This window comes from Rhipicephalus sanguineus, chromosome 5, assembly GCF_013339695.2.
Source record: "Rhipicephalus sanguineus isolate Rsan-2018 chromosome 5, BIME_Rsan_1.4, whole genome shotgun sequence".
NCBI classification, from domain to species: Eukaryota; Metazoa; Arthropoda; class Arachnida; order Ixodida; family Ixodidae; genus Rhipicephalus; species Rhipicephalus sanguineus.
In genome coordinates, this window is record NC_051180.1 from 21,445,478 (window position 1) to 21,461,159 (window position 15,682).

Consider the following 15,682-nt stretch of genomic DNA (forward strand, 5'->3'; position numbering starts at 1 on the left):
GAGAGAAATATACTTGCGCCCCTTCTACCTCTGCGATGTACTTTCACTACCTTCAGTCACGTAAGTACCCAAAAGAAATCTCAGCAGGGGAAAGGCTAGGAGTGGGAAGGACAGAAAGTGTGCTGATATTTTATTTAAATAGCGGTGTTTCAGTTCTCGCAAGAACAGGCTGCCGTTTTACCTACATGATACAATCTTGTCAGACCATAAGTCTGTCTTTAGGTGTTCTTAGAACATGTCGACTCACTCCTCAATGATGTTTGCCACGCCGGCCTAAAACATTACTTTTGAGCCTAAAGCTTTTTAAGCTCGAATTGTTCATAACAGGAAGTACCATAGAAACATGATGCTAGACGTACCATTAGCGATGTCGTCCTGCCAATGGCAAATTAGAACGCTTACTAACGAGGCGTTTTGTGAATTCACTGGTGAATTCAATTCGTTGCGGCATCCCGCGGCGGCCGTGGTCATTATGCAGCTTACGATGCTCAAATCAGCCAATGGCCGTGGACTTTGGGTTTGTGGCATGGTCATTTGGGCTTATGGCATCGTTTGTCGAGTGAAGAGGGAACCATTTCTAGCTGACTGAGAATTACTTGTAAATTCCAGTGCGCGTGCTGCGCTATAATTTTTGGCTCGTATGTTCGCGGGAGCCTCGACTACCGATCTACAGCGTTTTCTGACCATGCTGAAAAATTGTTGCACGGCCCCTTTAGGGTGAGCTTGAACATTAAATACACGATTTCGGCGAGCTGGCGGTCGTGATGGTAGTCATGTTGCCACAGGCGGAGTAACCTGGCAGACCTGGCCGGTAATTGCTGCGCCTGAGATCTCGTGGCATACTGGATTCAATTATGCTGCTTATTCAGTCTTCCACCTCGGATACTTTTTTTTTTCTTCTTTTTAACACGCTTTCTCGACATCGTCAGCTGTGGCATACTCTACCAGCTAACAAGGTGGCACGCCCATTCGTGCAAACTTCGGGGCGCGCAAGAAAGACGAGCCCGGAACGCCAGCGGAACACCTTTCGATCGGTCTCTGGAACGAACGAAAACCTGGAGGACGCGGGGTGTGTAAAGCGAGGCTTCAAAAAGCAGGGCGGAAATAAAAGTATGAAAAAGGTCTGAGAGGAAATGGCAGAGCGGGGCTGGAGGGGTAGGGGTGGTTGGCTGTTGAGGATGGAGGGCGCGTTGAACAACACGCCTGCCTTGACGCGCCCCACACCACGCACTTATTACGCCTGCTGCACGTTATACGCAGGGTTGGTCCGAACATTCACATGTCCGAATGAGTCACACGGTTTAGAACTCGCCATCTCTCAAGCATCGGGGGCGTCTCGCTCCTTGAACGGCTGGTTTTACGCGTTCGCCAGATATTCACGACGGGAAGGGAGAGGAAAGACGGAAGGGTTGGTAGTACAGGCAGCGAGGCGTCGTCATTTCCAGATGGCAGCACTCAACCAGCGGAGTTTGCACCCCGATACCGAACGCATGTCTTCACCCTCGACGTTCTCGCTCGAGCTGAACAAGTAACAGTGCTAAAAGAAGTGCGTAGCCATTTTCTCTGCGCATTACTATGTATTCCCCTCTCTCCCTTCTTTTCTTTCCACACGGCTATCCTTGCTGTGTTGCAGACTTCCGTCTGATACAGTCTGCTGGGAAGGTGCTGCAGATTAGATTGCTGCCTGTCGTAAAGCTCAGCGAGCCCTAAATGGAAAGCGAACGACAACGCCACTGTATGGACGGAAAGCGCAAACACACCACCGTAACTTCCCCTTCGAGGCTCGGTGCAAGAGAGTCAACTGAGGAGACGAGGAAAAAAGTGACTGTTGCAGACGCTGGAGCGAGTGCGCCATGCTTCGCTTTCTACGCGGGCTCTCCATGACACTGCGCTCTCCAAACGACTACCTTGTGTCTGTTTGCCCCACTTTTTCGAAACGACGAAACCTATTCCTTTATATTCCACGTACCCTGTTTTCCCTATGCATCTGTCATTCCTTTTTCTCTCGTTCGGCTTTGTAGAACAGAAAATACCTGCAGCTTCTTCGGGAGAAAACAACTCGAGTTTGGCAGTGGGCTTTAAGAGTGCCTGACGAGGTGCATCTTGCGACAAGCCTCTGCAAGTTACAATCTACTGTCACTGTGCAGTTTAATCATACCCCGCAACATGACGTGTCTATCTCAGAATGCCTGCGTTCGTTTGTTTAACCAGTTCAGGAAAGTTTTTGTAGTTCGGCCAAATACAGGTGCTAGCCTCAGGGGAGCTTCGAACCAGCGCAATCTAGCTGAGCGCCAGCAGCTGATTTCCAGTAAAGAAGGGACTTTTGGGGGCTCTTGAACATATTGAAACACAGCGCAACCACGACGCGGACAAGGAAAAGGAAGAGAGAAACCACAGCGCTGACTCGCCACAATGTTTATTGGAAGCGCATGACACAAATGATTTCTACCACCCTCGCATCCATGTGATCATTTTAACGCTCGTTTTTTTGTTTGACACAACCTTAGCGAAAAGTAGTTTTCATTATGATTGCCAGCAAGCCGTTAAGCGAGTGGCAAAACCTCTTCGCAAAATTAGCAAACTTGGGAATCAAGTGTTATTATAGCGACCATATATTATTAGAAGTGGGCTTACATCCACCTGAATTTTGCTTGGAAAGCCACAGCAAAGAACTTCGCAGAAAGTCTATCAACACTTTTTATTGAAACTGCAAATGATCACAGAATCATCGCCTCTGCTCGCGCTAAGCTAATTTTACCACATTTAGAGCCAGCACAATGAAAGAAAACTAATGGAAAGATGATTTGAAACGCTTAAATATTTATTTGTAGAACGGAAGCACACAAACGAGCTTGGAGGACGTTTCATTTGGCATTCTGTTGGCATTAGCTTAATCATTACATGTAAAGTCAGTTCTGAATACACTTGTTATTTCGGCATACGCATTGAGGTAGCCAGTTTTTCCGCATGCGTACTATTCGGGCATTTTTTACTGGCATGAGCACCGAGTAACACTTTTGTTTCTCTTCCAAGCCTATCCCGGTAAAGCACTTACTTCTGGTTGTCTTCAATATTCATAAAAAGGCTTCTAAAGAATAAAAATCGATCGTTCTGGTTCAAGTTAAAAGTTACGTTAGATACATATGATATCGTAGCATAACTTCACTTAAGATTAGGGCCAATTAACTGTCAGAATAATCAATGAACATTAATTGAGTTCATTGAAAGACTGTGAGCAGTTGGGGTCGTTGCGCAACTCGTCTTGGTAATTTTTCTAAAGAAATAATGTTTGCTTATATTTTTAACATGCTCTCTTTAATTAAGCACTTCTATGTTCGTACAGCGATATGCTTGCCTGACTGGGTACGCTTATACCCATCGATATCAAGAGAAATCAAACAAACAAACAAAGATTAGTGCAGCTGGCAGCGTCGAGTGGTATGAAGAATCAGGACTCTCAAAGGCTGTGGTGTTTTGAACCTTGGTACAAACACCAACTGCGCCATTTTTTCGAGTTGCTGATGAATACTGCGCTGTGGCCAGGAGAGAAGGAGGCTGCATCCGGAAGGAAAAATAAGAGAATGGCGTTTGTTCGGCAGACAAGGCGTGAATTACGCCTCCTCTAGACCCCCCGCTACAGCCCACCGCCAAAGTTTCTACTTCGGTCAAACGGCGCATGGCTTGCGTATGGTGATACCCTGGTCAACCGTTTCCCCTCTCTCTTTCTCTTTATCGCTTTCTTCGACAGCTACGAACACTTTGTCTGTTACCCTCAAAATCGCTACGTGTGATTCACTGCCCCTTCACTTCTTGTTCGTACCCATATCGTACAGCATGGCTGTTTGGGCGTGGTTCCGGGGGAGCGGTGAGTGATGAATGCAGAACCAAGCCGAACTAAAAGAGGGAATTTGAACACTGTCTTCGCAGTCACGAATCTCAAATTTTTGTTCAGCAGAAGTTCGCTCGCATTGTGCTCTGCTTTCTTTTTGTGAACGCTTCCTCTTTGTTCTTTTGTCCACTATCAGTTGGTCTCGGACGAATTCTGCAGCGTATACGGTAGGGGGAATTAAGACACAAACAAAGGACAAACTTCAACGCTTTTGCACAGTGGCAGTCTAGATAAAACTGAAAAGATGGAGTAGAGTTGCAATGCCCTATAAGACTTGTTGGGGGTCGCTTGAAGTCGATCGTCCAGCTGCGCCTTCAAAGAGTCGAAAAAACAGGCATGACCCACATTGCCTCGAGTCAGCACAAAAACGAGAGATTGGCATGAGCTGTAGGGAGAAGCCGTTAAAAGACGACAAGGCTGAACTATATACGACACTGCTTCTCGCTGAGTCGACACTTCTGCAGGAGCTATCACTGATGTTAACCCTTTCTGCGTAAGATGAATGTAAGCGGAAGCAGTTTGGACGAAGATCCTTCGAAGAACTTTTATAGGAAGTCCCTTTGTTTTGTTCCACGCAGCTTTTGTTTCTTGTTTCATTGTTTTTGGTTTGGGTTGAATGTTTCAGAAGAATGCATATGCTGCGGCTGAACTAAGGAGTTTTAAATTGCAGTGTGCCTTTATTTAGGTAGTGCATGTTATTAGTCTACGTGAGGATATCTATCTATCTATCTATCTATCTATCTATCTATCTATCTATCTATCTATCTATCTATCTATCTATCTATCTATCTATCTATCTATCTATCTATCTATCTATCTATCTATCTATCTATCTATCTATCTATCTATCTATCTATCTGTCTGTCTGTCTGTCTGTCTGTCTGTCTATCTATCTATCTATCTATCTATCTATCTATCTATCTATCTATCTATCTATCTATCTATCTATCTATCTATCTATCTATCTATCTATCTATCTATCTATCTATCTATCTATCTATCTATCTATCTATCTATCTATCTATCTATCTCTTAATATTGTGAAAGGCCTGACAGTTGTGCTTGTTCAATATACTGGTGTTGCTATTCACCAGTAGCCGAATACAAACTTACTTTCTCTTTCGCAATTACTTTTTGTCATTGGCTGGCCAGCTTCGTTATCATTATGTTGAACATCAGGCATTGGCTGAAATATTCTCTCACGAAAAGTTTTATAACGTAAGGTGTTTTTGCGTATACGTGCTTTGAGAGGGAACAATACTATCGCTATGCGTTCAAAACATGTTTAGTGCAATCAGGCGAAATCATGCGGATATAATACTGGATCGCCGAAACCAGTTACATGAAGTCTTTCGCTAGATGTTAAGGCTGGAGCATTAGGGACACTCCCCAAGACAACTGAGAAATATAGAGCACCCATGACTGTCTTAACGTCCACTGCAATTCGATTCCGCAAGTTTCGCATGTGTGGATATGACGACCTTATGAACAATGAACACCGTAGAAGAACGTTCTGGTCAAGGTAACTATGTGTTGATTAACCCAATCTGGGAAGATCTCAAACCCATATTTCTATTTTTTAGTGTTTGCTGCTGATTAAATACACATAATAACGACCCAGAACGCGCGTAATTACGGCTGCGAGATGAATATCAATTTCTACTGCTCTCTTGTCTTTACGACCCGCATGCTACATGCAAGCCATTTTCCGGAATGTAGCATGCAAAAAGTTTTCGCTTTCATGAAGCAATTCAGACATATGATATCAGAAACCGCGTAACTATAAGCGTGACAGCTAGTCATGTGAGAACCAGCCTCCAAGACAATACAACTGGATGGGAGTAAGACATTACGATGCCAAGCTACAGACACTCACTGATGGACTAGCAAAGACAGTTTCTTTTTCTTCATGACTAAAGATTATATTGTGTAGTGAGTAAGTTGCTTTTATTAACTTGCGCCAGGCAAATTAGCTCTAATTAGTCGACTTCACTGTCTCCCCATTCAAGCGTGCTGAAGCCCGTCGATTGCAGTATCCTTAAAAGTGAAACACGTATAAGCGAAGAGCTAGCAAAATTAATTATTTCTTTCTACTGAGCTGCAGCGTCTAATCAAAAAACTGTCCTTTACGTTATTTTCCGCAGCAAGGATTGCTGAAATTTTATTACTCTTCGCTATAGACATTTTGTAGCGGTTTTTGTGTTTTCTATAGCATGCGCTATTCATTAGAACGTTTGTTAAAACCAACACATGCAGCCAGGAAAGTCATGAGCCTCTCTTTTTTTTTTGCATGGTAAGCATCTACTGTGCACTTTTCCGCGTTTGATTTCTTCGAGGAGAACGTATAATAATATTGACTTTCTGCTTCCGCGCGCGCGCGCGCACACACACACACACACACACACACACACACACACACACACACACACACACACACACACACACACACACACACACACACACACACACACACACACACACACACACACACATGCGTGCCCGCGCACACACGCACACGCACACGCACATGCGTGCCCGCGCACACACGCACACGCACACGCACACACACCCGCACACGCGCGTGCACGCACACACACACAAGCACACGCGTGCGCACGCACGCACGCACGCACGCACGCGCACACACACACACACACACACACACACACACACACACGCACACACACACACACACACACACACCACACACACACACACACACACACACACACACACACACACACCACGAGCTCTCGCATAGCCTCCGAGACCAAGGGACATGATAGAGAGCCTCCGTAGTGTAATCCTTTTCTCCCATCGCCGAACATTCCAGAAAGACCGCCGGGCTTCTGGATCAGATACGTTTGCTTCCTGCCGGCAAACGAATGCCGATTGCGCTTTTTTGCATAGTACGTGTTCCGCAGGATGTTCAGGCTAATTATCGACAGCTCCTTCATTTTTAGTAGACCGGCGGTGGGTAGTGACGCTTGCTCAATTTCTGCGGCACATAGCCGCTTGGAGCTGTGAGCCATGTTATACCGATAGTCCCTGGAAAACCGCGACCCAGAAGAGCGTCGCTGCTAAAACATCGGTATTAAATCCCTCCGTCATAGGATTTGGTATAACACGAAAGTGAAACGTTTCTTCACAGAACTAGTGCTTACTGTGTAGTGATATATGCGAGCTTGTACAATGTCTATTGGTGTTTGGCAGCTATAGCACCGCATGCCGTAGATGCAGCCACGTTGACGCCTAGTGGCACATCTCCATCGCGATGTCGAACGGCCATGATCATGATTTATTGTTGTGGTAGCTGAAGTTTTTACCATATGCCTAGACACAGTGTATCGCGAGTCCCGCTAAAAATTACATCAACAAGCACATAATAAACACTGGTACTCGATATGCATTCATTCAAAGCGTCGTCAAATAAGGAGGGAAACGGCACGGTGTGCGCTATCGAGTAATAGGGCAACCTGTGCTCATGCATACACTACCACACTGCGCTTCAGCAACACGGGATGTAGAGGTTCGTAGCTTGAGCCGCGAACAAGCGCAGGCGTTTCACGTCCCGCTGGCCTCTGTCTCGCTCCACCAAGGCACCGTGTTCGCACATCGACATCGTTGCCTTTCTGCAGCGCTTACTGCAGCAGTTTTATTGCGATAGCAATTACATGGACACTCTTGGCGAATTTTCGCCGTCGCCGTCCCGTCATGTCCCGGATCGGGACATGACGGCAACGTGTCCTGGCATCGTGGAGTCTAGAGCGACTCCCTGGTGCCAGCGCGACCAGTGTTTCTCGCTGGCGTTGAGACGCTTTAACCATGGCTTTCAACATTGCGCGCCGGCACGCATTCTCCAAGGCCATGATTGAACTGCGTCGTCGCCGAATCGTTCTCTGTCGGCGCTAGTGTCATGCCGCAATACTTCACTTGCCCACTCACAGATGGCGGCACCACCCCGCCCCGCCTACGCCCGTCAAATGAGAGCACCGTGCGAGAGAGAATTTGTGAGAGATATAAGGCGCGTTTGCGGAGTGGCGTGAATCTGCCTCGGTAGCGTTGTCGGTTGAACGCCGGGCACTTATGCTCGCGGCCAAAAAGTCATAGGTTCGGTTCCCGGCGAGGACAGTTTTTTTTAAGTTTTTTTATCTTTCTCATCCGTCAACGTCCATTTTATAACGTTGTATGCGCGACGGAAATACGTGACTAAAGTCTTGGTGGACCCCGGAATAAAAACTTTCATGTTACAACATCTGCGTACACAACAACATTTATATAACTGATATCGCACTTCTGAGCATTGAACCTTTTGCAACATATAAACCTAACTCGCCTTGTAATACACTACTCATATGCTAGTAAGATTTTATAACGCGCCCATTTGCATTGCACACAATTTACGCAATATAAACTTTGACCGCTTCAGCAGCTCTAAAAAATGCAATCAGCAAACTGAGATTGTCGCCTTACGCACGCGACCACAAATTCATTTCAGTTTTAGAGCATAGCTGTTATGCGCGCCGTTTGCCAGTTGCGATGTAGACAAGAAATAATCACCATCATGCCGAAGCGTATCTTAGCTACTTGGTGCTGTGATTGACAAGCAATACTCAATCGAACTTGATCGATACCTAGCCAATACTTGTGATTTACAGCGTGATCACATGCACCCTTGTGCACCGGCGTGTGACTGCATACACAGTCAAGCCAGGGCCAGACGAGTGCGGTACAGCTCTGCTGTGTCGCAACCTTGCGCGACTCAGTGCAAGCCGCGCAATCTTATTTTAAAGCACGCTGATTATCGGCCTTTCTTGCGTATACCCTGAGAAGCAATTCTGAAATTGTTGTCCGCTTTTGATATACCTAGGCACTTGCCTCTTACGTTCAACAACTTTCATTCGAAATGATTCTCCGGTTAACTAAAAAAAGCGTTTCTGGATTTTCTATGTACTTGAATAGCGCAATTATAGTTTACTCCCACGTAAAGCTTCTGGATAACACCAAATGCGAGTACACCCACCATATTGTGACATATATCGCATAATGCAATCTTTCTCTCTCTGTACATCATTCGCACCGTTTTCTTTGTATGAATCTCCGATCTTTATCGTTTCTTGATATCCTAGACATCTGGCGAGGTCGCAAAAGTTGCGAGCCAATCCCTTGTCCCTGCAAACAATTTGCAGCTACCCTTAGAAACTCAAACATTCGCTGTAACACGAAGCCCCGCAGCGCTTTGTAGTTGTTCGACGTGGTACACACAAAAATGTGGCAGCACGCACGCGTATCGGACGCGTAAGACATGCGGCGAAGCGAGGCCCCATGGCGGTCCTTAGAAACGCCACCGACACCCGCCGGCTAATGTCGGGGGCAGGGACGCGAGAGGGGCTTTACGGCGCTTTCGCGACCGCCGCCGGAAGAAGCGGCCTGAATTGAGCGAACGACATGGGCCCTGTCATCGATCACGTAGCGCGTGGACTTTTACGCACGTATACACTGGGCCGCGCAGCAGTAACCAAGACACCAAGAGACCGCGTTGGTGGAATGGAGAGGAGCCGAAAGTACTTACACTTCGTTTTTTTTTTTACTAATACCGAGCAGCATTGTGGAGAGTTAAGAACAAATGGTGCAACAAAGAATCAAGCTGTTCTTTGCACGAGGTCGTGGTTTAGTACTGTCTACCACGTTTGTTTTCTTAAACAATTTAAGAGTTATGGTTGGTGTTACAACATTAAAAACTGGTAAGACAGTGCGAAAATATCTTAGCATCAAACTCACATCTCCCATGGACTTCACAGTTACCCGACAGTGATGCACTACTAGGCTATGGCCTCCATCTCCAGATGACACTGAAATTTCACCGAGTACCAGTGTACGTTTTACCTAGAAACATCTTGCAGCCGTAGGTTGTACAGGTTATCATCGTGCACGCTTTATGTGAGGACAAAATAAAATGCATATAATGTAAAAGGTTAATTTAACGACTGTAAAGGTATTTCTTAAATGAGATCAGTGTTTTCTTTGCTTGGTAAAACGCTTGAAAATTAAGGCGAGTCATGAAAAACATTAGTGCTGGTTCAATACCTGTTCAGACTACAGAAAATTTAAATAGAAACATCGTAACTTTCTGAAATAGCTCGCGATCTTCAAGGATAGAGTTTTCTCTCCATTACACCAGGTAGGCCCGACGTCTACATTTGTGCGTGCGCTGCAATACTCTATTCATATGTGAAACTACGGAGCCTGTAGATGCGTACAACTCTTAAAAGTGTAGCTAAGTAACTAATTCAAGCACTGAGAAACCAAGCACCAGATGTACGTATAATATATTACCTGGGCATTAACACAGTATACTTACCCCAGCATAGAACTTAAAGAGAGCTTAAAATACCGTACTCATATCCCCCCAAAATTATATGTCTTTTTGGGAATATGAGGCATACGGCAAACAGGTGGACCCTATATACTGGCTATCCAGGAAGTAATATAACGTATTAAAGCTGCTTCTGTTTATGTTCAGCACATACCTGTAGGTAGGGAAACGTCATCAGATTACGCAATACGGTAAACTCAAAATGGTAGACACGCAGATCTCGTTTCCACGGTGCTGCGCGGTTTTAAAGAGCGCTTCATACGTGAGCTGCAGAGACGCATACACCTCCTTTCCCTCGCCACTTCCTGACCCTCCCGAGCCATTCTCCCTTTCTTTACGGCTATCCGTGACTCCCCGCGGCGCAAAGGCGATCATGGCTTTAATTAGCTCCAGCATCGATAGACGGGCTGGGATGGTTCCTCGGAGCACAAACAATATTAGTTCACTTCCGTGAAAGAGAAACGAAGTCGAACTGAAAAAAAAAAACGTAACAGCGCGTTGTCTAGACTTTTTTTCAGGCAAGGGTTTATAGTGTTTGCATTTGCATGTCACTGAGTGATTGCGCGAGCCACACGCGAGCACGCAGCGTAGGCACTGTGCATCTTTTACAAAACCACTTCAGTTGAGTCTATTTGCTTACAAATGTCTCTCCAAGATAAGCTGAATACGTTTTACCACGCAGTGCACTTCATTATTGACCGATCCCATTTGGCAAGGAGAAAGCTAAAACTCATCCCAATTTAAGTTCACCGCCTCGGTTCTCAAAGAAGGCCTTCGATGTTGCAGCAAAAACGCATTTACGCGTGAAGAGAATTATAAAAAGAAAGAAAGGCGTCCCTTGACAATGTGCATACAGATATGCACTCTCTGCGCGACGCCCGTTAGTAAGCCGGCCTGTGGGCGTGCTTTCGCATAGTGAGGTCTGGAATTTAAACGGCTTCCTCAGCATTACCTTAAAGCCCTCAAATGAAGCGCTCTCTATCATGCAGGTAAACGTCTTAGAATGTCACTCTGTATATATGCAACTACGCCCGAGAGCCCACATCATTTCCTCGTGGTGAGATCTCGGTCCTTTGTACAGTGCCGCCATCAAGACTGTTTGCGCAAGGGAGCGGAAGATGGCGTCCTTCCTGTTTGCCTTGAGCACACAGGCTTCTCGGATGAGTATTATCGTGAGTTACCAAGCCAAGTAGATCTGTCCCTTACACACTGACCGCGCCTGTGGTCTCATTGTGGCTGCAATATATAATTCAAGGTCTTTACCATTGGTACCGTTCGAGCCTATAGGCGAACCTGATAAAGAAGTGACAGCTTCCATGTGAATATCACTGGATGCTTGAGCGAGTAATAAATTCAAATGGTATAACAAAAAAAAAAGTTATGGCAGCTACGCACTAGTGGAGACAAGCCTGAAGGAAGAGCGTAGCTGGGCGTCCTTCCTTATTGCTCTTTATTTTTCTCTTTCTTTTGTCTTCTCTTTCTCTCAGTTTATTGTATCTTTTTTGTATCTGTTTCATTCTATTTCTTTCTTTCTTTCTTTCTTTCTTTCTTTCTTTCTTTCTTTCTTTCTTTCTTTCTTCTTTCTTTCTTCTTTCTTTCTTTCTTTCTTTCTTTCTTTCTTTCTCTATCGATTCCTCTTTCTGTATCTTCCTACCTCTCAGTTTCTTTCTCTCTATTTCTTCGTTTCTCTTACTTTCTCTCCCTGGCTATGTTTTTATCTTTCTGTGTTTTTATTCTCTTTACTTCTCTCTATTTTTCTCTTCATCTTTCTTTCTATCGATTTCTTTTCGCTCTCTCTCTTTCTCTCTTCATTTCTCTCCCACTTTTGGATGTCTTTGTCTTCATTTGACGCTCGCACCTGCTGTACACAGTTGTGGGGCTTACCCAATTTCTGTGGTGCACACAAACCTGAGCAGACTTGCACGACGGAGCACAAGTTACCGATAGCTTAAAGAGCTTCACTGTCAAGAGAATGAAGAGAGTGCGTGCCGGTTCATGACGATGATAATTTTTTACGACCGAGCACAAGTTACCAGCAGCTTAAACTGGTTCTCTGTTAAAAAGTTCTTGTTACCACGTGCCAAAAATACCGGCTGATTATGATGCGCACCATAGTTGGGGACTCCTGGTTCATTTTGACCACTTCTGGTTTCTTAATGGAAAACGTTCTGTTTTGCCAGTCGAGCGCATCGAAATAGGCCAATTGTTGATGGTGTTCGATTCCGAGACCTTGTTCTTAGTGGCTGAAAGCCAAAGCATATTAGCCGCCGCGGCAGGTTCTCTTTTACCAAGCATAATGTAACTTGAACACAGAGCTTGGAGATGATAGGGATAAAAAATTACGATCAACGCGACATCAAATCATTTTGGAATATTTTATGCTCATGTGAAATGATCGTTTTTTTTCTTTCACGTACAAAGTCGGGTTAGATAATAGAGCTTCGAAACATTGATGAAGTCAGAACTAATTATTTTATTTGCTAAAATTTGCTGGTAGTGTAATCGTGTCAATGCCTAACGGGAAAGAAAGCGCCCTCGGAAAACAAATGACACACACACACACACACACACACACACACACACACACACACACACACACACACACACACACACACACACACACACACACACACACACACACACACACACACACACACACACACACACACACACACACACACACACACACACACACACACACACACACACACACACACACACACACACACACTGGCTGAAATTCTCACAACTGCATTTTATTTCTGTTGCTGTACCTTGCATTCCTGTCTTCGCTATCATTGCAGTATACCATTGCTTTTCTTTTTTCTTGGCTACACAGCGATGCAACGATTGAACAGACCCCGGTGAGCAAAGAAATTGCGCAGCCACGCGAATGACCTGAACACAGCGGTGCCCCTCGCGTGAGCCACGCCACACCGGGAGGCCCCGACCGACGTAAGGGCACAAATAAAAACCGAGACAGGAAAATTAAAAAAAAAGCGTCGAAAACGCTCTTTCTTTCACTCCTTTCTTTTACAAGGATAACACGAGATTGTTCGTAGCAAAGGATGCCGTTTGCTGTTTCGCAAAGCTTTTAGTTCGTTACAGAAGACGCGCTACAGCGCATTGGGGTCACTTAGGGTGAACCGTTCTGGGCAGGTCTAGCTTACCGTCTTCGTCTACATCCCGCCAATATATATATATATATATATATATATATATATATATATATATATATATATATATATATATATATATATATATATATATATATATATATATATATATATATATATATATATATATATATATATATTCAGTCAACAACCATGCAGAGATTCTTGCTTCTTTCGAGGGTTTCGGGGTCAAGTAACAGTGTCTGCGAACTTTTTTGCGCTGCTTTTTACATTAGTGTAGCAATTATTCTTTTCTCTCTTTGCTGCAGATTCTTTCTCGAGACGAGAGAATGCGGGCATTAGAGCGAGGTTTCAAAAACATTCAGCCAACAAAGCGAGGCAGTCTTTCCAGGTGCTTTCGTGCAGATATAACCCGCAGGGGTCACGCTAGGCTGCTCCGTTCCTTTTCCATGGGAACGGTCAATAAACTTGAATGCCGCTTTGTTCGGGGTATTCGAAGCTTCCTGCGCCTGGATTGTTTCAGCTTGAACTTTTCATACTATTTGTTATCTTTGATTAAACTGTCTTGTTGTGCTGAATATAAAATGAGTTTAGCAACACCTAGCAATAGAGCAGGTGTAAAAGAAACATTTTTTTTGAAGAGCGACTCTCACAGCTTTCCAGGCTGATAAAACCAAAATGCGTTTCTCACGTGTTTTCGGAATGCTGTAGCTACGCCATTGAGTGTTAGGTGCTTTTCTTGATTGTGAATCTGAATATTGACACTGAGAATTTGTCGGCCATTCTGACATTTTTCACAAATATTTGTTTACAACAAGAGTAAGGCGATTGGAAAGAACTGGCCAACATACAACAGCAGATGAGTGTTAAACAAGAAAGCCTTGTTTGTGGGAACACATGCACGCGTTGTTTCTAAGAGTAGCACAAACGACAGTGACACTAGGTGATGTGACGTTAAAAACTAATCTGCTTGATATCTAAGAAGCCAAGGATTACAAGGCGCCTTTGACAAAAATATGCCCACCTATCGAAACGTAGGACAACCTTTGCGTGGCATCTATACTTGTTCATACAGCCACTATTGCATATTGTCGCTTTTGCGTCTTAAGTTTCTCAGATAAATCCTGCTATTTACGGAAGCCATGACTATTTTAATTACACTTCTTGTACAAACAGTACTCGCTTTGAGGAATCCTGGAAGTGAGCTGTAGACAGCGTCAACAAATATTCTTTCTGATGGTCCAGAAGCATATTCCATGTTGTTTTAAAATACCAGAAATTCTGTCCACCCGTATTTGCAGATCTTGTCGATCGTAATAAATCAAACACGTGTTCCAGGAACTCGATGCTCAGACTTCGTTTCCACGGCGTGGCACACATTTGCCCCGACCGGCTGACGAGCTCTTCGCAAAACGGTCAGCACTGTGCGAGAAAAGAACACGTGGATATCTGCACGAACTTCTGGCAGCTTTCATATTTAATTTTTTTTCTTTTGAATTTATAGCGAAAATCATGAGAGAACGTGAGATTACGAAGGCTCGATAGCGAGTGAAGACTGAGACTGCGAGTCCCTGCAATCTTTTATTAACGGGCGGGACCCAATTTGAAGGCACAGGCGTGGCGAAAGACCAGGGCGTTGCCAGCTGTTCTATGAGTCCGTCTCGGCTCGTTGCCCAGTGTGTGTAGAGAAAGAAGACTTCGTGTGGAAGAAGTTAATTAAGCTGGCGAGCACCGTACGAAACGCAGGCGTGGGTAATAATGCATAAAACCCAAAGAACAAGGAAAGGCATGCAAGAAACGTCGATCGCCAGAGTGAAAGGCAGTGTCGGGAAGAGACGGTGTGCGGTGAGAAGCCAGAGAGACCGAAAGTTCACCCCGAACCCATACGGTAGGCAGCAACCCATGTCTCGTGATTTGCCTATATTTATGGCCACGGTTCTAGACTCTGTACTTTTCGCTTAGACACCTTCGTAATTGGCCGGGCCCTGGACACGAAGCGCCGCCGCCGCCTTGCTATATATATATTTCTTTATTTATTTGTTGCATGAGCCTTGTATTTTGTTTTGTTTGTCCTTGAAAGGTACTTCGGATAGGGCTGGAAGTATAAATAACTGGCTGACGGACAAACCTTAGGCGGTGTTAACTCTTGCTACAAGACAAGTGAACGTTTCTGGGGAGCGCACAAGTCATAAAAAAATTGTGAAGAAACGTTATCTGCTTACAACAAGACGCCAATATTACGCAAGTTGCATCTGCCCGTTTTGGGGGATCAAGCTTTCG